Below are 24,157 nucleotides of genomic sequence, written 5' to 3'. Positions count from 1 at the left end.
ATTCTTCTTTAATTTCCCGGTTGACCCATTCATTCTTTAGAAGGATACTGTTTAGTCTCCATGTATTTGGGTTCTTTCCAAACTTCCTTTTGTGGTTGAGTTCTAGCTTTAGAGCATTGTGGTCTGAAAATATGCAGGGAATGATCCCAATCTTTTGATACTGGTTGAGTCCTGATTTAGGACCGAGGATGTGATCTATTCTGGAGAATGTTCCATGTGCACTAGAGAAGAATGTGTATTCTGTTGCTTTGGGATGAAATATTCTGAATATATCTGTGATGTCCATCTGGTCCAGTGTGTCATTTAAGGCCTTTATTTCCTTGCTGATCTTTTGCTTGGATGACCTGTCCATTTCAGTGAGGGGAGTGTTAAAGTCCCCTACTATTATTGTATTATTGTTGATGTGTTTCTTTGATTTTGTTATTAATTGGTTTATATAGTTGGCTGCTCCCACATTGGGGGCATAGATATTTAAAATTGTTAGATCTTCTTGTTGGACAGACCCTTTGAGTATGATATAGTGTCCTTCCTCATCTCTTATTATAGTCTTTGGCTTAAAATCTAATTGATCTGATATAAGGATTGCCACTCCTGCTTTCTTCTGATGTCCATTAGCATGGTAAATTCTTTTCCACCCCCTCACTTTAAATCTGGAGGTGTCTTCAGGCTTAAAATGTGTTTCTTGGAGGCAACATATAGATGGGTTTTGTTTTTTTATCCATTCTGATACCCTGTGTCTTTTGACAGGGGCATTTAGCCCATTCACATTCAGGGTAACTATTGAGAGATATGAATTTAGGGCCATTGTTTTCCCTGTAAGGTGACTGTTACTGTATATGGTCTCTGTTCCTTTCTGATCTACCACTTGTAGGCTCTCTCTTTGCTTAGAGGACCCCTTTCAATATTTCTTGTAGAGCTGGTTTGGTATTTGCAAATTCTTTCAGTTGTTGTTTGTCCTGGAAGCTTTTAATCTCTCCTTCAATTTTCAATGATAGCCTAGCTGGATATAGTATTCTTGGCTGCATGTTTTTCTCGTTTAGTGCTCTGAAAATATCATGCCAGCTCTTTCTGGCCTGCCAGGTCTCTGTGGATAAGTCAGCTGCCAATCTAATATTTTTACCATTGTATGTTACAGACTTCTTTTCCCGGGCTGCTTTCAGGATTTTCTCTTTGTCATTGAGACTTGTAAATTTTACTATTAGGTGACGGGGTGTGGGCCTATTCTTATTGATTTTGAGGGGCATTCTCTGAACCTCCTGAATTTTGATGCTCGTTCCCTTTGCCATATTGGGGAAATTCTCCCCAATAATTCTCTCCAGTATACCTTCTGCTCCCCTCTCACTTTCTTCTTCTTCTGGAATCCCAATTATTCTAATGTTGTTTCGTCTTATGGTGTCACTTATCTCTCGAATTCTCCCCTCGTGGTCCAGTAGCTGTTTGTCCCTCTTTTGCTCAGCTTCTTTATTCTCTGTCATTTGGTCTTCTATATCACTAATTCTTTCTTCTGCCTCATTTATCCTAGCAGTTAGAGCCTCCATTTTTTATTGCACCTCATTAATAGCTTTTTTGATTTCACCTTGGTTAGATTTTAGTTCTTTTATTTCTCCAGAAAGGGCTTTTATATCTCTCGAGAGGGTTTCTCTAATATCTTCCATGCCTTTTTCGAGCCCGGCTAGAACCTTGAGAATTGTCATTCTGAACTCTAGATCTGACATATTACCGATGTCTGTATTGATTAGGTCCCTAGCCTTCGGTACTGCCTCTTGTTCTTTTTTTTGTGTTGAATTTTTACGTCTTGTCATTTTGTCCAGATAAGAGTAAATGAAGGGGCAAGTAAAATACTAAAAGGGTGGCAACAACCCCAGGAAAATATGCTTTAACCAAATTAGAAGAGATCCAAAATCGTGAGTGGGGAGAAAGGGGATAAAAAGAGGTTCAAAAAGGAAGAAAGAAAAAAAAAACAAAAAGAAAAGAAAAAGAAAAAAAAAAAGAAAAGAAAAGAATTTTTAAAAAAAGAAAACACCTGAGAAAAATGTAAAATATATATATATATATATATATATATATATTAGATAAACTAGTAAAAAATCGTTAAAAAAGAAAAAGGTAACAGTTAAAAAAAAATTTTACCCGAAGGCGAGAAAAAAAAAAAAATGAAAAAGAAAAAATTAAATTAACTGCAAGACTAAAAAAAATCACAGGAAAAAAGCCATGAGTTCCGTGCTTGGCTTTCTCCTCCTCTGGAATTCTGCTGCTCTCCTTGGTATTGAAACCGCACTCCTTGGTAGGTGAACTTGGTCTCGGCTGGATTTCTTGTTGATCTTCTGGGGGAGGGGCCTGTTGTAGTGATTCTCAAGTGTCTTTGCCCCAGGCGGAATTACACCGCCCTTACCCGGGGCCGGGGTGAGTAATCCGCTCGGGTTTGCTTTCAGGAGCTTTTGTTCCCTGAGCGCTTTCCGTAGAGTTCCAGAGGACGGGAATACAAATGGCGGCCTCCTGGTCTCCGGCCCGGAGGAGCCGAGAGCCCAGGGCCCCACTCCTCAGGGCGCCCTCAGAGAACAGCGCCCAGTTACTCCCGTCTGCCTGACCTCCGGCCGTGCCCCGAGCTCACCGAGCCTGCGACCGGTTCAAGGTAACACGGAGCTGCGAGCTTACTGTCGGCTCTGCCTCTGTAGCCGGCTTTCCCGTTCCAATACCCGCAAGCTCTGCGACACTCAGACACCCCCGATCCTTCTGTGACCCTGCGGGACCTGAGGCCACGCTGACCCCGCGTGGGCTTCGCCCCGGTTTAGCCTCTGGAGCGATGTCCCTCCGCGGAACAGACTTTTAAAAGTCCTGATTTTGTGCGCGGTTGCTCCGCCGCTTGCCGGGAGCCGGCCCCTCCCCCCGGGGTCTATCTTCCCGTCGCTTTGGATTCACTTCTCCGCCGGTCCTACCTTTCAGAAAGTGGTTGTTTTTCTGTTTCCAGAATTGCTGTTCTTCTTCTCTTCGATCTGCCGATGGATTTTCAGGTGTTTGCAATCTTTAGATAAGCTATCTAGCTGATCTCCGGCTAGCTGAAGCAGTCTCAGCTTGCTACTTCTCCGCCATCTTGACTCCCGAAATTTCTTTTTTTCAAATTTTTATTTAAATTCCAGTTAGTTAACATACAGTGTAGTATGAGTTTCAACTGTAGACTTTAGTTATTCGTCACTTACATATAACACCCAATGCTCATCACAAGTGCCCTCCTTTTTTTTTTTTAAGATAGATTTATTTATTTATTTATTTATTTAGAGAAAGAGAGAGCAGAGTGGGGGCAAAAGGAGAGGGAGGAGAGAAAATCTCCAGCAGACTAACTACTGGTCATGGAGCCCAATGTGGAGCTTGATCTCACAACCCTGAGATTATGACCTGACCCAAAGAGTGGGATTTCCAATTGACTGAGCCACCCAGGTGCCCCAAGTGCCCTTGTAAATACCCATCACCCATGTAACCTATCCCACTGCCCACCTCCCCTCCAGTACTCTTCAGTTTGTTCTCTATAGTTGAGAGTCTGTTTTCTGGTTTTCTGTAGTTGAGAGTCTGTTTTCTGGTTTGCTTCTCTTATTTTTCCCCCATGTTCATTTGTTTTGTTGCTTAAATTCCACATATGAATGAAACTATATGGTATTTGTCTTTCTCTGACTGATTTATTTCACTTGGCATAATATTCTCTGGCTCCATCCTTATCATTGCAAATGGCAAGATTTCATTCTTTTTGATGGCTGAATAACATGCCATTATATCTTCTTTATCCATTCATCAGTTGATGGGCATTTGGGCCCTTTCCATACCATTAATTAGTTAATTTCATATATAACCCCTCCCATCATGTACTCACAATCTTCCCCACTATACTGATGTATTATCATTACCCAAAGTTGATAGTTTATATTAGAATTCACTGTTGTTGATATATATTCTATGAGTTTCTGTAAATGTATAATGACAAGAATCCATCATAGCATCATAAAGAATAGTTTTACTGCTCTGAAAATCATCTGTGCTTCTCCAAATCATACCTCTTTTCCCCATAACCCCAGGCAATGATTTATCCCTTTATGGTCTACAAAGTTTTGCCTTTTCCAGAATCTCATAGTTGGAATCATATAATATGTAATCTTTGCAGATTGGCTTCTTTTACTTACTAATATAGGTTTAGGTTTCTTCCATATCTTTTCAATGCTGGATAGCTCATTTCCTTTAGCACTGAATGATATTCCCTTGTCTGGATATACCACAGTTTATTTATCCATTTACCTACTGAAGGATATTTTGGTTGCTTCCAAGTTTTGACAGTTATGAGTAAAGCTTCTGTAAGTATTCATGTGCAGGTTTTTGTGTGGACAGAAGTTTTCAACCCCTTTGAGTAAATACTGAGGAGTGTAATTGCTGGAACATATGGTAAGAATATGTTTAGTTTTGTAAGAAGGCGCCAAACGCTCTTCCAAAGTGGCTATACCATTTTGCATTTCCACCAGCAATGATGAAAATTTCTGTTGTTCCACATTCTCACCAACACTTGGTATCAGTATTTTGGATTTTGGCCATTCTAGTAGGTGTAGAATGAAATTTTATTGTCGTTTTAATTTGCATTCCCTGATGGCATAAGATATGGAGCATCTTTTCATATGTTTATTTGCCACCTGTATGTCTTCTTTGATGAAGTGCCTTTTAAGATCTTTGACTCATTAATTGGGTTTTTAATTTTCTTTTGTTGAAGTTTAAGAGTTCTTTGTATATTTTGGATAACAGTCCTTTATCAGATATGTCATAAGCAAATACATTTTCCCAGTTTGTGACCCAGTCTTCTCATTCTCCTGGTGTTGCATTTGCAGAGCAGGAATATTTAATTTTGATTAGTTTAGCTTATCAATTATTTATTCTATAGATATTCTTTTGGTGTTGTATTTAAGAAACCATCATCATATCAAGATTATCCTAGGTTTTATCTTATGTTATCTTCCAAGAGTTTTATAGTTTTGTATTTCATATTTAGATTTATGATTCAATATGAGTTAATTTTTGTGAAGGATATAAGATTTGTGTCTAGATTCAATTTTTTTTGCATGTGGATATCCAATTGTTCCAGCACCATTTGTTGAAAAGACTGTCTTTGCTTCATTACATTGCTTTCATTCCTTTGACAAAGGTCAGTTGACTATATTTATGTGGATCTATTTCTAGGCTTTCTATTCTGTTCCATTGATGTGTTTGTCTATTCTTTCACCACTTCCACACTGTCTTTATTATTGTAGCTTTATAGCAGGTCTTGAAGTTGGGTAGTGTCAGTCCTCTAAGTTTATTCCTTTTCAGTATTGTGTTAGAATATTCTGGTTCTTTTTCTTCTCTGTGTATGTTTTAGAATTAGATTGTCGATATCCAGAAAATGACTTTCTGGGAGTTTGATTAGGATTGCACTAAATCTATAAATCAAGTTATTAAGAACTGACTTTCAAGAGTATTGTCTCTAAAAGATTTTTAAAGTATTTTACTTCTAATGATGTATTAAATGATTTTCAGAAGCATAGGGGATCATTAAGATGAAATTCCATTTCTTTGTTTCTATTCTGTTTTACTGGAGAACCAAAGTAGCTTTCTTTCTGTTTATTCAATGTGAAACAAGAACATATTGATGCAGATCCCATGCTTATCAACAAACAGGGTCTGTGGTGTATTCTCTTTCATGTCCCCACTCTCTTTCCATATGACTAGTGTTGCCAGGTAATCACAACAGAAATATTAAACTATAAATTTTATGGTCTCATGTGAAAGCAAGAAATCAGCAGAATAATGAATCTCAAAATACTAGAGTAAGAACATTTGCATTAAAGTCACAATAGAGCATGTGTTTACTTGACAAAATACTTACCCTCCATTTGGGTGCTGGTGGAATACTCGTGGCATATTTGTGGCTAAAGGACAGATGGATATGTACAGGTGTTGGCCCAATTTATAGTGAATATTCTTCTAGTGTGTCTCATTGGAAATGAGTTGAAATATTTACTCACTTCTACTATTTCTCTCTTTATTGTACTAAACCGAAGAAGCACATGCAACCTAAAGGTCCCCAACATGTGATGAAACCAGGATTCTTTCTCTTTCTATCCCATCCATTAGAAATTTATAGGTGGTTATTATCCCCATCCAGAAGCAACAAATAATTATCACTCCCCTCAATCTCCTGCTCTATTTTGTATGTGAATGATTGTATCTCACTTTGTGGAGAATAACCAAAGATCGAAGGTGAAGGACATAGTACTTTGGATGACCTTCAAAAATGATATTGATGAACATTGCCTTTCAGTCATCACAAGTGGAAAAATGGAAACAAGTGGAAAAATGGAAAAACATATGAAACATATTTTTCAGATATTGAAAAACATGCAGATCATGACAGTGATAACTGAGAGAAGGAAAACAAAGGAGGTGAAACATATGGTCACCCAGTCTTTCTGCCCAGAGAAACTTTCTGCACTACTGTGCAGGAATGGGGAACCAATACATAACACAGAGGTTTTGTTGAATTGAGACAGGTATTAGAGTTAAAAGAGGCCAATGTAGTTAAAATATGTGGGGCAGAGTCTTGAAAAGAGGCTCTATATAGACAAAGAGCTTCAGAAGTCTGCATTGGGTCCCCATGGGTATATCATTGAATATAAACTTGTACATTCATGGGCTAAAATGTCCCAAGATTAAGCAATGTAATACTGGAATGCTATAAGGTGAACAATTCTAAGAGTTCACACAGGACCGGAATTCATTCAAGTTTTGACCAGCCAGAGTGGAGAGACTTCACTAGACACCTGATACATTTAGTAGAAATCTCAGAAGAGTTCTTTTCAATAGCAGGGATATGCTTGGCTTAGAGAAAAGGCAACAGTAGAAGTTGTGTTAAAAGTCTTAAAATAATCCTCAAAGGGACCTTGCCCAGATATTTATCCAAGAGAAATAAAAGCATATATTCTTCAAAGACTTGTTCACAGATTTTTTTAGCAGTTTTTTAATTGCTATATATTGAAAAAAATAATAATTTGCACAACAGACAAATGTTTAAATATGTTGATATAGTTAATACTACTATGCAAAGAATATGAATGATTGATATACACATAAGTATAGATGAATCTCAGAAACATTATACTGAGCTTAAGATGCCAAATACAAAGAGCACTTACTATATAATATCATTTATATGGAATTTAAAAACAGGCAAACTCAATGTGGTTAATCAATATCAGATCAATAATTGCCTATGGGAGGAGGTTGATGCTGACTAGACACAGTGGCAGGCATGGGGAACTTTTCTAGCAATAAAAATGTTCTGTATCTTGATTGTGGGGATGTTCATGGAAGTATATGTGCCTGTCAAGACTGATCTAACAGGATAGTAAAATGGGTTCATTTTAATATATGTAAATACATTTTACCCCAATAAGATTGCTGTAAAAAAGTAAAAGCAATAATATATAGAGAGAGATGGTTGTATAGGTTTCTGGTTGGTATAAACCCCAGATATCTCAGTTACAGAACAGACAGGAGGAGAAGGGCAAAGCATCTTTTTTGCAGGCTTTCAAATTTCCTTTATAGAGGGATGTGTAAGTTATATTAATTGATTTTTAGTTGTTTTTTTTTTTTGAAATAGTGTTTTTATTTTCTTTGGGTACATACCCAGAGTGGAATTACTGGATAATGGTATATTTCTACTCTTTTTTTTCTTTTTTCAGCATAACAGTATTCATTGTTTTTGCACCACACCCAATGTTCCATGCAATACATACCCTCCCTAATATCCACCACCTGGTTACCCCAACCTCCCACCCCCTGCCCCTTCAAAACCCTCGGGTTTTTTTTCAGAGTCCATAGTCTCTCATGGTTCACCATCCCTTCCAATTTCCCTCAATTCCCTTCTCCTCTGCATCCCCCCATGTCCTCCATGTTATTTGTTATGCTCCACAAATAAGTGAAACCCTATGATAAATGACTCTCTCTGCTTGACTTATTTCACTCAGCATAATCTCTTCCAGGCCTGTCCATGTTGCTACAAAAGTTGGGTATTCATCCTTTCTGATGGAGGCATCATATTCCGTAGTGTATATGGACCCTTCGTATTCCGCATCATATTCCATAGTGTATATGGACCATTCGTATGGAAGGACCATCTTCCTTATCCATTCGTCTGCTGAAGGGCATCTTGGTTCTTTCCACAGTTTGGCGACCGTGGCCATTGCTGCTATAAACATTGGGGTACAGATGGCCCTTCTGTTCACGACATCTGTATCTTTGGGGTAAATAACCAGTAGTGCAATTTCAGGGTCATAGGGAAGCTCTATTTTTAATTTCTTGAGGAATCTCCACACTGTTCTCCAAAGTGGCTGCACCAACTTGCATTCCCACCAACAGTGTAAGAGGGTTCCCCTTTCTCCACATCCTCTCCAACACATGTTGTTTCCTGTCTTGCTAATTTTGGCCATTCTAACTGGTGTGAGATGGTATCTCAGTGTGGTTTTAATTTGAATCTCCCTGATGGCTAGTGATGATGAACATTTTTTCATGTATCTGATAGCCATTTGTATGTCTTCATTGGAGAAGTGTCTGTTCATATCTTCTGCCCATTTTTTAAATATGATTATCTGTTCTGTGTGTGTTGAGTTTGAGGAGTTCTTTATGGATCCTGGATATCAACCTTTTGTCTGTACTGTCATTTGCAAATATCTTCTCCCACTCCATGGGTTGCCTCTTTGTTTTGTTGACTGTTTCCTTTGCTGTGCAGAAGCTTTTGGTCTTGAAGTTCCAAAAGTTCATTTTCACTTTTGTTTCCTTTGCCTTTGGAGACATATCTTGAAAGAAGTTGCTGTGGCTGATATCAAAGAGGTTACTGCCGATATTCTCCTCTAGGATTCTGATGGATTCCTGTCTCATGTTGAGGTCTTTTATCCATTTCGATTTTATCTTTGTGTACGGTGTAAGAGAATGGTCGAGTTTCATTCTTCTATGTATTTCTGTCCAGTTTTCCCAGCACCATTTGTTGAAGAGACTGTCTTTTTTCCACTGTATATTTTTTCCTGTTTTGTCGAAGATTAATTGACCATAGAGTTGAGGGTCCATATCTGGGCTCTCTACTCTGTTCCACTGGTGTATGTGTCTGTTTTTATGCCAGTACCATGCTGTCTTGGTGATCACAGCTTTGTAGTGAAGCTAAAAATCAGGTAACGTGATGCTCCCAGTTTTATTTTTGTTTTTCAACATTTCCTTAGCAATCCGGGGTCTCTTCTGATTCCATACAAATTTTAGGATTATTTGCTCCAGCTCTTTGAAAAATACCGGTGGAATTTTGATTAGAATGGCATTAAAAGTATAGATTGCTCTAGGCAGTATAGACATTTTAACAATGTTTATTCTTCTGATTCAAGAGCATGGAATGGTCTTCCATCTTTTTGTGTCGTCTTCAATTTCTTTCACGAGTGCTCTGTAGTTCCTTGAGTACAGATCCTTTACCTCTTTGGTTAGGTTTATTCCCAAGCATCTTATGGTTCTTGGTGCTGTAGTAAATGGAATCAATTCTCTAATTTCCCTTTCTGTATTTTCATTGTTAGTGTATAAAAAGGCCACTGATTTCTATACATTGACTTTGTATCCTGCCACGCTACTGAATTGCTGTATGAGTTCTAGCAGTTTGGGGGTGGAGTCTTTTGGGTTTTCCATATAAAGAATCATGTCATCTCCGAAGAGAGAGAGTTTGACTTCTTCATTGCCAATTTGGATACCTTTTATTTCTCTTTGTTGTCTGATTGCTGTTGCTAGGGCTTCTAATACTATGTTGAACAAGAGTGGTGAGAGTTGGCATTCTTGTCATGTTCCTGATCTCGACGGGAAGGCTGCAAGCTTTTTCCCATTGAGGATGATATTTGCTGTGGGTCTTTCATAGATAGATTTGATGAAGTTCAGGAATGTTCCCTCTATCCCTATACTTTGAAGCGTTTTAATCAGGAATGGATGCTGGATTTTGTCAAATGCTTTTTCTGCATCCATTGAGAGGACCATGTGGTTCTTCTCTCTTCTCTTACTGATTTGTTCTATCACATTGATTGACTTGCAAATGTTGAACCATCCTTGTAGCCCAGGGATGAATTCCATCTGGTCACGGTGGATAATCTTTTTAATGTGCTGTTGGATCCTGTTTGCTAGGATCTTGTTGAGAATCTTAGCATCTATATTCATCAGTGATATTGGTCTGAAATTCTCCTTTTTGGTAGGGTCTTTGCCTGGTTTGGGGATCAGGGTAATGCTGGCTTCATAAAAGGAGTCTGGAAGTTTTCCTTCTGCTTCAATTTTTTGAAACAGCTTCAGGAGAATAGGTGTTATTTCTTCTTTGAATGTTTGGTAGAATTCCCCAGAGAATCCATCAGGTCCTGGGCTCTTGTTTCTTGGGAGGTTTTTGATCACCGCTTCAATCTTGTTGCTAGTTATCAGTCTATTCAGGTTGTCAATTTCTTCCTGGTTCAATTTTGGGAGTTTATAGTTTTCCAAGAATGCATCCATTTCATCTAGGTTGCTTAGCTTATTGGCATATAACTGTTGGTGATAATTTCTGATGATTGTTTCTACTTCCTTGGTGTTCGTTGTGATCTCTCCCTTTTCATTCATAATTTTATGAATTCGGGCTTTCTCTCTTTTCTTTTGGATTAGTGTGGCCAATGATTTATCGATCTTATTGATTCTTTCAAAAAAACCAGCTTCTAGTTTCATTGATATGTTCTACTGTATCTCTGGTTTCTACCTCATTGATCTCAGCTCTAATCTTGATTATTTCCCTTCTTATGTGTGGAGTTGGTTTGATTTGTTGTTGATCCTCCAGTTCTTTAAGGTGTAGAGACAGCTGGTGTATTCTGGATTTTTCAATTTTTTTGAGGGAGGCTTGGATGTATTTCCCCCTTAAAACCGCCTTTGCTGTATCCCATAGGTTTTGGACCAAAGTGTCTTCATTCTTATTGGTTTCCATGAATTGTTTCAGTTCTTCTTTGATCTCCTGGTTGATCCAAGCATTCTTAAGCAAGGTGGTCTTTAGCTTCCAGGTGTTTGAGTTCCTTCCAAATTTTTCCTTGTGATTGAGCTCCAGTTTCAAAGCATTGTTATCTGTGAATATGCAGGGAATAATCTCAGTCTTTTGGTATTGGTTGAGTCCTGATCTGTGACCCAGTATGTGGTCTATTCTGGAGAAGATTCCATGTGCACTTGAGAAGAATGAGTATTCTGTTGTTTCAGGGTAGAATGTTCTGTATATATCTATGAGGTCCATCTGATCCAATGTGTCATTCAATGCTCTTGTTTCTTTATTGATTTTCTGCTTCGATGATCTATTACTGAGAGAGGCATGTTAATATCTCCTACTATTAATGTATTCATATCAATATGACTACTTATCTTGATGAACAGTTTTCTTATGTAATTGGCTGCTCCCATATTGGGGGCATAGATATTTACAATTGTTAGATCATCATGGTGGATAGTCCCTTTAGGAATTATGTAGTTTCCTTCTGTATTTCTGACTACAGTCTTTAGTATAAAATCTAATTTATCTGATATGAGAATCGCTACCCTGGCCTTCTTTTGAGGCCCATTGGCATGAAAGATGCTTCTCCATCCCTTCACTTTCAGTCTGGGTGTATCTTTAGGTTCAAAATGGGTCCCTTGTAGACAACATATGGATGGGTCCTGTTGTTTTATCCAATTTGCAACACTGTGTCATTTTATGGGCGCATTTAGGCCATTCACATTGAGAGTGATTATTGATAGATACGTTTTTATTGACATTGTGTTACCTTTGAAGTCTTTCTTTCTGTAGATTGTCTCTATATTTCTGTTCAATGATATTTTTAGGATTTTTTTTTCTCTTTTATAGAACCTCCCTTAATATTTCCTGCAGTGTCAGCCTGGTTGCATAGTCTTTTAAGCCTTGCTGGTCTTGGAAACTCTTTATCTCTCCATCCATTTTGAATGTCCATCTTGCTAGATAAAGTATTCTTGGCTGCATGTTCTTCTCATTTAGTGCCCTGAATATATATTGCCAGTCCTTTCTGGCTTGCCAGGTCTCTGTGGACAGGTCTGATGTTATTCTGATGGGCTTTCCTCTGTACGTAAGGAGCTTCTTTGTCCTAGCTGTTTTCAAGAGAGTCTGCCTACAATTATAATTCTTCATTCTTACTATTAGGTGTCTCGAGGACTTTCAAGAATCTATAATCTTGGGGAGAAACCATTCTGCCTCTAGTACATGAACACTGGTTTCATTCATGAGATTAGGAAAATTTCCATGGACGACTTGTCCACTATATCTTCTAGACTTCTTTCTTTCTCCTCCCCTTCTGGGATTCCAATAATTCTGACGCTGGAACATTTCATGGCATCATTTATTTCCCTGATTCTGTTTACGTGGCTTCTAAGCTGTTTGTTCCAGGCTTCCTCCTGATTCTTTCTCTCTATAGGTTTGTCCTCCAGATCACTAATTCTATCTTCTGTCCCAGTTACCCTAGCTTTTAGAGAATTTAGATTAGATTGGAACTCACTGAAAGCATTTTGAACCTCATCTCTGGTCGCTTTCAGTTCGGCCCTAATCAATTCCGATTGGTCATCCATGGCTTTCTCCAACATAGCTATTGCCTGGATAATTGTTAGCCTGAATTCTTTTTCCAACATATTTTCTATGTTGATAGCCATTAGCTGTGTTGCAGAAGACCCATCCTCTCTATTTTTCTTCTGTTGGGTGTTCCTCCTCCTAGTCATTTTGGTGAGAAATGACTGATCGGATGTAGCTGGATGTATATCGACCATGGTGCAGTCAGGGTGCACCCTGGAACACTTCTGAGAAATCAGGATTCCCCACCCAAATGAAAGAAAAAAGAAAAGAAAAAGGAAAAAAGAGAGAGAAAGAGAGAGACTGGAAAAAAAGGGAAGATAAAAGAGAAGGTTCCGCCCAAATGGGCCCCAAGGTAAGATTTATGAAGTAGACAAACAAAAACAGACAAACAAAAAGACTGGTAAAATTATATGACAAGAGAAATAGATAGATAGATAGATAGATAGATGCAAAAAAAAAAAAAAGAAGAAGAAGAAGAAGAACCTCGTCAAAAAGAACCCCAAGTATAAGATTTATATACTATCAGGACAAACACAAATACACAGACACACTGGCAAAGAAAAAGATGGGAGAGTGGTTATAAATTCTCAGTGTGGAGGAAGGTTATTTTGACTCTTCCTGGATGTATCTTGATATCTTTCGTAAAGGACTCAACTTTCCTATGATAAAGGGGGATTAAAAACTGGTTTACCTATAGGGGTAGCATTGACTGGGGAAAGGGGATTATCTTGATGTTTAACTCTATATGAATATTAGAAAATAAAAATTAAAAAAGAATAAACTAAACTAAACTAAAATTTTTTAAAAAATTTTAAAAATAGAAAAGCAAAAGAGAAACATGAGTGTATGTATCCAAAAGTTCAGGTTAGAAGGTTATTATGGAGTTTGATGTACTGGACATCTCACTGTGATGGTAAATTGGTGAAAAAATTATCTATATAAAAAAAATGAGCCAGAATAGTGGGAACGAGTTAAAAATAAAAGTTGTATCTATGAAATAGTGGTGGTTGTTCTCTTGTCGTCTTTTTTTTTTTTTTTTTTTTTCTTTCCTGGTTGATTTTCTGGGAGAGGGGCCTGCCAGGTGGGTTTTCAGTCAATGATGTTCCCTATGTTAAGTCCTCCCGCCCCCCTTAAGGGGGTGGGCTCTGAAGAAACCGGTTTTTTCAGGCTTTTGTTCTCTGGAGCTTTTTATGTTTGTTCATCTGTTTTCTCTTTTGATGGTTTTTGGAGGTTCAGAGGAAAGCAAACTGCACCGCGACCTCCCTCTCAGAGAGGAGCCTCAGTCCGCTCCCCTGCGGGTGCCAGAGAGCACATAAATTCCCCCTTGGCCGCTGGCAGAGCAAGTTCCGAGTCACGGTCCCTGCGGATGCGGGATCTCCTGCTTGTACCCCAAAACCACGCAGCGGCGGCTGTCTGGGCGGCTCCCGACCGCCAGAGAGGTTCCGAGCGCGATCGCACCCTGAGATTTTGCCCCTGGCCCGGGCTGGGAGGGCCTGGTCTCTCCGGTCGGAGAGCTCCCGGCTGGGCCTTTGCACACTCTCTCAGCGGAGGGTGGGGGGCGTGTGTCTCAGGCTCTGACAGCGCTGGGCGGCGTTCTGCTGTCTGGCGAGGCTCCCAGCCCCTCATGCGTTTTGGGGCGCGCTGGCAGCTCAGGGACCAAGAGCTGGTTTCTCCGCTGCACTCTCTCTGGCTCAGCGCCGGGGAGGCTGGCCGGGGAGGCTGTCCTGGGTCCGGGGACTTAAGCCCCTGTCCCTCACCACCCCGATTCCCACAATTTCCCCCCGCGATCCTTTGCTCTTTTGGAGTGCTTGCAACCAGTCTCCGAGTTAATGCAGGTCCCCAGTCGCAGGGCGCTTGGTACTGGGTCTTGCTTTCCAACCGGTCGCCTCTGCTGGCTCCCTCCCCCTTTGGTTTATCTTCCGAGATCAGCCCCCATTCCCACTCCGCTTTACCTGCCCCTGTAGAGATCCAGACGTGTATGATTCTGATCTCAGGCTGATTTCATGCGTGATCGGAGTTCTTTGGTAGGTAATCAGCTCACTTTGGGGTACCGGCTGAAAAGGCGCTTCCTCCTACTCCCCTGCCATCTTGTCTCCCCCTGATTTTGAGTCTTACTCAGTACTGCGGGTCTTAAAGTTAATAGAAAATTCTCTTAATTCAGGACAATAGACAGTAGACTCTTTTTAATGGAGTTTTTTTTTTATTAGTTATTATGTGATTTTAGGGGAAGTTTAGTGGTATACTATTAGTTAAATCCCATTTTAGCCCAAAAGCATGAGGTACAAGGATATTCATCTCCATTGCCTTTCTACTAGAAAGAGTTTCTCTCGGTTCTGATGTTTTCCTCTCATGCTGACTCCTATATACTTACCCATTCCTTTTTATTTTTTGCAATAGGCATGCATTATCCTATATAATTTCTGCTCTACTCATCATCCTCTCTCCACTGGCCTTCTCACCAATAAATCCTATACTAAGGAGTGCCCCTAAGTAAAAATCTACTTTGGCTGATAATGTCCATCAAATCAACTACAAAGTTTCTACAATGAAAACAAATTTATAAGGGGTCCCTTAGTTGGATGGTAAAATTGAGAAATAACTGATAGAGAGTTTCCTGATTGATAATGCAGTGGAAAGATCCTGGGATTTGGAGTCTTGGCTTTCCTGTTGGTAAAAAAAAGAATGTACTCCTTGGTCTTGTATAATTATATGAGAATTATATTAACTAAAATAGGTGACATGCCCGTAAATTTGGTATACCTTAAAATGACCAAAATTCTGTGCCTCTAAAATTATGTATGTAATATATATACATATGTATAGAATGTATATATTCATGTATGTATGTGTGAATATTTAACATGTTTTATATGTAATATGAATCCACACATATACAGCTAAATATAGGTATTTTACATATGCATATAGTAGCATTAGAAAATAAACAAAATAATGACTTCATCATATAGCTCATTAAACTTCAATGTTATGCATAAAAAGTTTGCATAGAAGTACAATTTTTTGTTCTATTGAAATGGTTCCAATTTAGCATTTTATTTCATAGGCATGTGTATATCAAGATCATGGAATTTGCAATATACTAATGAAGGTGTTAGGTTACCCTGTACAAGCCACTTGACACCTTAGCACATAATTGATATTGATGTAAACTTGCTAAGAAATATAACCTAACAAGGAACATTGGATTCTTATACCATTTCCAATTTGGGTAAGACATGAATATTTGACAGTAATTTTTATAATCAGCTGTAAGATTTTTGTTTTGGTTTAGCTGAGATGAATATCCGGCCTAATCAGTGGATATTCTAGTTAAAAACATCAAGTATTACTTAGACATTTGCTGCCATAGTGGCTTAAGAGTTTTGCTTTTTTTAATATCACAGTATTCATGTTGATGATATGTGTAGATTCTGTAACCAAAAAAAAAAAAAAAAATAGAAGCCTCATATAAATAAAACAGAAAAAGATGCGGTGAAAATTTCTTTTTAAAATTATAACAAAATAACAGCCACTGTTTTTGTTAGATCTGACACAACTTATTCATCAGAAAGCAACAAGTGTGCACATCTGTATATTTGCATACTAAAAATAGTTGTTCAAGAAACAAAGGTTGCTTAGAATACATAACCTCTTACTCGCTTAAATTATATGTTTCTGAGTGTAGTATTATGATCTTGTTTTCAACTACATGTATGTGACTACCTAATTACAAAGCAGACATTTTAAACATAGTGTTTATTTCAAAGCATTGTATCTCAGAATAAAAATGCATTAGAAGCAGTGATCGGGAGGAAGGGGAGGCCAACATGTTCGGAGTATCAGACATAGCCATCAAGATTTTCACCCTCCATTCTCAATAAGTTTTGTTGTGACCAGACTCAGTGCAGGGTAGACCAAATTGCAACTCTTTACCTATGAAAATACTGACCGTGTGATCAATCCATGAAGAATCATGTTAACTATCTTTATTTTACCTGAGATTCATTATTTTTAAAAATGTTGAGAGTGGGGAATGCTATTGTATTGTTAATATCTGTAGTAATTAACTCTTGGTTAGTTTGGTCAAATAGGGGATAAGGCTTAGTGGTGGTGCTTCCTGGGGGAAAAAGGAAAGTTAGCTAGGAGGGAATTTAGAGGGGTTGAGCCTCGGTGTAGGACTAGATGCTGAGAATCATGGCCAGACTCTCCAGTGGATGAAGTCCAAAGCAATGAGATCATCTTGAGCTGGTTTTAGCAAATATTGTGGTTTCAGTTCTTTCCCAGCAAGATCCTAGCTAATGTCTAAGGAATGGAGGAAAGAATGGGAAACAAGGGTATAGCATGCCAAATCCACCACTTGAGGCGGAGGAAAACAAGAACCAAATTAAATGGCAGGCTCTAGGGTTCAGTATTGTCCAGTGGGAATTGTAGGACTGGTCAAAAAAGTTGGAGGAAAACCATAGCCATCACAGAGAGTGCACCAATAGGGTGGTCATACAGGTATACAAGCACCTGCCTGCTAAATTAAAGGCAAACACGTAGCTCTAGGCCCCCCTTGGTAGTTTGGGGTGGCTCTTTGATATTCTTTCCCTCAGCAGGATTAGCTCAGGAACTGTGTTGGTAGAGGGAGCAGTGCCTCCAACTGTGAGGGGTTGGAGGAGACAGGTCAAAACAAAAGAGAACAGCGTCTCCTAATGTGTGTCTGTGCAAACAATGGCACATCTACTCTGTGAATAGATAACAACATCTCTCAATTCTGGTCACCTTGCATTTAGCTCCGAAAGGTGTGGAAAGAAAACTTCAAATGGAATGTTATGTGGTATTTTGGGTTGACTAAGAAACATAACAAATGTGACCCAGGGTTACTTTTGAACATAGGAATAGGTTATCAGCATTTAACTGACATTTAAGTACCAATGGCACTTAATCCATGCCGTATTTGAGATGCCTTGCAGTTAAGATATTACTTTCGAATAAAGATGATGAGGCAATTCTCCACACACACGTGCCACAGCAAATCATCTCTAGCATAATCAATTAGATGGCATTTAGTTACCTGTAATGCTATTTATTTTTTAATTGTTAAATATATTGCTATAATTCTTCTGAGGCCACAGTATGAACACACTGGATTCCTAATTAGTCATCACATTGGTTAGTTCAATTTGACAGAACAAAACCTGGAATCTGAATCCCTTTTTAAACAGTTTATGCAAATTTACTCTTTATTCTCAAGCTATTTGCAATCACAATTGAATTTTTAAACGGAGTAATAATTTTATTTAATAAAGTATGCATGCTTCTAGCATCTAATCCCACTGTTTCACTTACTTATCCTTTAACAAAATGATAGTGTCATCACAGCATACATTTTTAGTTCTTAGTCCCATATTGCTGGAAAACATCTTGGTCCCCAGGGCTCACCTTTGGTGCTACAGACAAAACTTTTTCTCTTATAGATGATATTCAGCAACAATTGGCTAAAACCTTCTAACCTGGCCACAGTCACAGAAGCTAAGTGGTTCTTCTTCTTCTTCTTCTTCTTTTTTTTTTAATGCTTCTTTTTTTCCAATTGAATTTAAAGAAAAAGCAAAAGGTATTTCCCCCACACACACTCTCGGGCCTCTGATTCTAGTCTACTCTGGTCTATTCTAGTTCTATCTATTCCCTCTCTACCTTTCTATATTGCATCGTTTGATTTCAGTTAAATAGAGTGAAGTCAATGCAATCTGTAGCCATAATTTTAAATGGAAAGTATTGCCTTTGCAAGTTTGCAAATTGTGAACAACAGAGAAATAACTAAAGAAGCAGCTTTACCTGAGAGCATTGTTTTTGTTTTAAACAATGCTTTTTTTTTTCCTAAGTAAGGATGTTAAAAGATGGTGATAGAGATGAGAAGTGGAAAGTCATAGGCAAGAAAATGTTACAGTCCAAGGGAAACTTAATCAGAATTATAAGGAAGAAAGAGTTAGTGTTTGTTGGAGAAGACAAATAGTGTCAGTATCGATGAGATGGATAATATGCAAGAAGGTAGGGCCAAATGCTCAGAGTGAGTAGTATTTTGCACTGGGTAGAGATCACGCTTAGAGTTTACTAAATGATATTGGTTAGGAGTATGAGGACACAGAAACAAATTAAAGATTAAAGCCATAAGGAAAGGAAGCATTTCCTGTCCCTGAGTAAGTTAGTGAACAGCATCTACTCTTCAGTAAGTTTCCAACAGACTTGTTGGAAGAACTAGGATGAATGTGTTGACTAATTATTTTAAATTGCTTTGAATGAAGAACCTATATAGGTTGTGACCGTAGAGTTCATTTGACTCAACGGTGAATATGGTTTTGCCTAGCAAAATGTGCATCTATCCTGAAGTTGAATGCCAAGATCCTTGAGAACCACTAAACTGCAGCATTCACCATCAGTATAGAAATTCAAATGGTTTTGTTGTCCAGTGATTTAATTTGATAAAAACAATTTATAGAGGTGAAATAAGCCACTGGAAGGAGCTTGTTTTCTATTCTGGCTGCATTAAAATGTATTGAATGTTCTGCTATAATGAATTAATAGAAGAATACAAATAAAGGCTACAGAATCAAAGTATATCTGCTTCCCACATCTACATTCAGGCCAAAAATCAATCAACAAAATGAGCAAAAAGAATACATCTCTGAGGGAGTGGACACCCATTAAATAATTTCTGTAAGTGGTAGAATACTTTGATTCATGTTCAGATAGCAGTTCAGGTTATCATTTTAATTCCTATCGTGGTTATGACCATCCCAAATTCCCCATCAACTTCAGTTTTGCAGAGGGAGTAATCAGTATGCATGGTGTTTCTCTCATTTGCCTGGAATTACAGATGATGACTCCAACACCAGTGTTCTGGGCTTTATCTTGCAAATGGGACATTGACTAAAATATGAAGACCATTGAGGCCCTTGCACTCATATAATTTGCATTCTGGACACAATAAGTTCTGCTTATATAAGAATGGCCTGATCAGTTCTCAAATGCAGCATTTTTGAAAATAACCACATTAGTGCACATTTTGGAAGAGAAGTAAGCAGTGTCCCAGAAGAAAGAACACGGAGATAACAAGGGTTCTAAACCTGCCTCTAACACTATCTTGCAGTATGTGCTTTGGCCAAATTACTTCCTGTCTGTTGGCATAATATTGTAACTGTTCATTTGTAATGAAAGAATATTCAACTACCCCATGATTCTCAAATGGGGGTGGCAGTTAAAGGATGGGAGAGGTAAGGAATATGCATCCAAAGGAGCGTAGTGAAAAATTCTGGATGATTTGTTTTGTTTTGTTTTTCATACTACACATGCTCCTATCCCAACTCTACTCTCCTCAGATCTTTTGGTTATTAACATTAGTGATACTAGTGATAATATGTTAGTGATATTAGTAAAAATATGTTAAATATATTGCCAGTACTGAGGCCAAACTGGTTTAAAATCACTGGACTAGATGATTTCTAAAATTTCTTTCAAGACTAATATTTGATGGGTCTATGAAGAGAATGATTGCTTATTTGTACTACTACTAAACACATATATCCAAGTGTCTCTCACTTCACAAGACTATAGTGGGAGAATTAAATAGTATCAATGCTGTGTGAAACAACACAGTGTTATACCTGGTGTACAGTGTGTCCTCCAAAAGTATAACTTGCCTTCATTCTATCCACAGCAATAGATAAAAGTTTTCTTTATACATAATGTGTTCTGTGATGGAAGATATAGAAATGTGGAGAGGATGAACAATAGCTTCTGAAGAGGGACCTAATAAATTGAAAATTACTCTGTCTGGACACTGAGTTAGGTCTAAGCCCACGTGATTTATGCCAACATTTAGCGGTTTCCATTGCATGAATGTTATTTAGAGAGGAGATATGACTATTTTCAGGTACTGTGGTATGCAGGCAAATAGCTATATTATTGCATTTAAGATGATAGTCACTTTTGATTAATGAAAGTCCTTCCCAAACATAAGTCCTACCTCATTCATTATGCAGGAAATACCCCCGCCATTATTTAGGGAATAGTTATGTGTGTTCTTCACATATTAGAAGGACAAGTGATCAGGTGCAATTTTTTAAATTATGTGGCTTTATTTACATGCTCTAAGCATATAGTCTATCTACACTTGTTACATAGAAGCATACATGTTTGGCATAAGTGAATACTGAATTTTATACATAGATGCATATCTGCATTGGGAGAAGTTTTAAAATGCCACATATACATTATTATATAATAGTATCTACCTAAATATAATACATACATATTTATCTAGGATAAAATAATTTATTTAGATGCCAGTCTAAATGGATAAGACCAAGACCTAGAGAAAGAAAAGAATTAAGAGTGTATGAGGAGGGGGCACCTGGGTGGTTCAGTCGGTTAAAGCCTCTGCCTTCTGCTCAGATCATTATCCCAGGGTCCTAGGATGGAGCCCTGCATCAGGCTCTCTGCTCAGCAGGGAGCCTGCTTCCCCCTTTCTCTGTCTCTGCCTGCCCCCTGCCTACTTGTGATCTCTCTCTGTCAAATAATTAAAAAAAAAAAAAAGAGTATATGAGGAGGGTACTTGATATAATGAGCATTGGGTGTTTATGCAACTGATGGATCACCAAACTCTACCTCTGAAATTAATAACATACTATATGTTAATTATTTTTAAATCTTTAAAAAAATTAAATGAGTATATGTGAGAGCAAGAGAATGAAAGTGAAAAATATGAGGGCTCCAAAATTAACCCGAAGCAATTATGCATGTTTTTGAAGTTGAACTTAAATTAGGTATAATGAGAAATTATGATAGTCTTAATATAAAAAAATGAGCACTTTTCTCGAAATTCAGGATTAACTAGCTGTGTTTGTTTTAGTGAGCACTGTACTATCTGCTTTACCTTTTAGTCCTTCTATAGTATGTATTCTGATTATTGTTGTTGCATAACAAATGACCCCAAATTTAGAGTAAAACAAAAATGTCTTTATTATGCTCATGATTTAACTGGTCAGGAATTCAAGAAGAGCTTCACTGACTAGTTCTTCAAGTTTCTCATGTCACTGTAGCCAGATGTTAGCAGGGGATTTGGTCATTTGAAGATTCAACTAGATTGAACATTCAAAATGGTTTGCTCACATGGCTGACAGTAGATTTTGGCTATTGAGTCTAGTGGATGTAGGCTGGAATCCCCACTAGGACTGTCTGCCAGTTCACTATAGCAGTCACAGAGCAGTTGGACTTCATACTTGGCAACTACCTTCCTCCAAGCAAGTGTCCCAAGAGAAGCTGGTAGAAAGGTCAGGGCCATTTCTGTTTCAGCATCAGAAGTCATATAGCATTACTCAGTTGTCCTCTACTGTTCAAAAGAGTCATAAGTATAATCTGATTGGAGGGATAGGACAAAGATTCACCTACTGGGAGTAGGAATCTGCAAGTCACACTATGGAAGAGCATACAGAATAGGAGATGTTATTGTGGCCATATTTGAAAAGCGTAATCTTACACAAGTGATATTTCCATGTTTTTCATGTGGGGAAACTGAGGCCCAAGGTGTTTAAGAAACTAGAAAAAGATCTAACTGGAACTCAAACCCAGAACTAACTTCCTCTGAAACCTGCATTCTTTCTACTGTGCTTCCCTGCCTCATTGGGAATATTATTCTTAGATTATTATATATTTTTAAAAATATGAATAAAGTTAAATTAAGTATCAAAGACAGATAATCTAATTAAGAATCATAGTCCTGACTTCCAGTCTTATTTCTACTGCTTGCCTGATTGGGGTTAGTTGTTTCTGTTCCCTGGGCTTCTTTTCCACATCTGATGAGCAGGAAACGTATGCCATTTGTCTTCAAAGTCCCTGATACTTCTTGAATCCTTTGCTTCATGATGTGAAAACATTACAAAATTGTGTGTGTGTGTGTGTGATAGAACAGTATTAAAACTTTAATAACTTTTAATAGCAAGATTACAATACCTATTTATCTCACTTCTAAAATGTCTAATTTTCATTTTGTGATCCCCGCTTGGATGCTCATTAACCTCTGAGGCAAGAGGCAAATGATTTAATTAGTTGTGCAATTGTGTCTTTCCTCTCTGAATAGTTCCTTTTATATTCAATCACATTTCCTGAAACAAGAGGTTCCCATTGGCAAAAGAAAGGCTATGGATTTTATGGGTTTATTTGGGTTACTAACTAAAATGGAATGAAACTGTCATGGGTTTGAAGAACAGTTTGAGTAAAATAGTATTCTAATTCTGCAGGCGTGACATAGTAATTTGTTCCTAGGCAGTAGGATAAGCACTCTTGGGGGGCAGGGAATGTTTCCTCCTAGAAATAGCTTACTGAACGATTGTCTCATATAGTAATGTAAATGATCTGGTGAATTGTCTGAAAATGTCCTAAGTCTGGCACAAACCTCTTTGAATACCCTTTGTATGTAGACTAGAGTCTAATTCCTTCATCTTATATTATTCTAGCCATTGAATTCATTGCAATTTCACAAAATTACAGGATTCAGAGATTTCAGAGATCTTTAATATCATGGACCTCAATTGTTTATCAAACATTCTTTCCCACCAAGCTCTTTTCTTAAAATCAGAAGCAAAAGTTTCCTATGCAGTATTGGTAGAAGTCTAGTTTCTGTATTTGAAGTGGGGTTAAGGCTCCAGAAACCCTCCTTCTATTACCTCCTCTCCTCCTGTACATCTCCTTCTTCAAGCTATCCATAAGGAGCTTTTAGAACTTTGAAGGTTTGCGAATCACTTACCCCATCCATTACTTGATTCATAAGAGATTTGGTCAGATGTCCCTGTGCAAGTATACTGTAATAGTGTTGTATGGTGACAGAGGGAAGCTACACTTGTGACGAACACCGAACCATGTATAGAGTTATCTAATCACTGGGTTGTACATCTGAAACTAATATAACATTGTGAGTCAACTATACTCAAAAAAAAATTTTTTTTAAGATGTCCCTGGATTAGACAGTAGTAAATAAAACTGACAGAATTGCTGGTCTTGCAGAACTCACAGTTTAATAGAGGACTTACACATGTAAACAAACTATTTTACCCCTATTGTTGGTGTGCCAATTATAGCATATTTCAGGGATACCTAATGTGATCTAGGGGGCTAGTGGTCAGAAATGGCTTCCTAACGTAAGGGGAAAAACTGACACCTGAAACAAAATTAAGAGTGAGCCATTAAAAAATGGGAGCAGGAGGGGAAATGCTTCAGGAAGAAATAAAGGTATGTATAAAGCCCATGTGAGGAGGAGCAGGGTTAGAGTTTTTCATCAGTATAAAATGTGAAGGGAGCCAAAGGTGAGGGATAAACCTGTAGATATAATCAGAAGCCACATCATGATGGCCCTTGCAAGTTGTTTTATAAAATCTGAGTTATAACCAAAGGGTAATTGGAAAGGGCCACTGTAGGAGGTTAAAGGGCAATGATATAACATTAAATGTATTTCCAAAAGAGCACGCT

The 24,157-nt window shown here is 38.1% G+C and overlaps 1 long non-coding RNA gene across 1 annotated transcript in view; it reads left to right on the top strand.

The window, feature by feature from the left end:
• Window positions 1–1,386: 1,386 nt before the first annotated feature.
• Window positions 1,387–24,157, top strand: part of LOC131821623 (uncharacterized) — a 212,148-nt gene continuing 189,377 nt past the window's right edge. Inside the window, exon 1 of the long non-coding RNA XR_009349952.1 lies at window positions 1,387–2,632. This is a non-coding gene — a long non-coding RNA (uncharacterized LOC131821623). The remainder of the gene's footprint in view (window positions 2,633–24,157) is intronic.

The sequence above is a fragment of the Mustela lutreola genome, chromosome X (genome assembly GCF_030435805.1).
Source record: "Mustela lutreola isolate mMusLut2 chromosome X, mMusLut2.pri, whole genome shotgun sequence".
NCBI lineage: Eukaryota > Metazoa > Chordata > Mammalia > Carnivora > Mustelidae > Mustela > Mustela lutreola.
The sequence above is the reverse complement of the archived record's forward strand: the minus strand, read 5'-3'. Positions and strand labels throughout refer to the sequence as shown.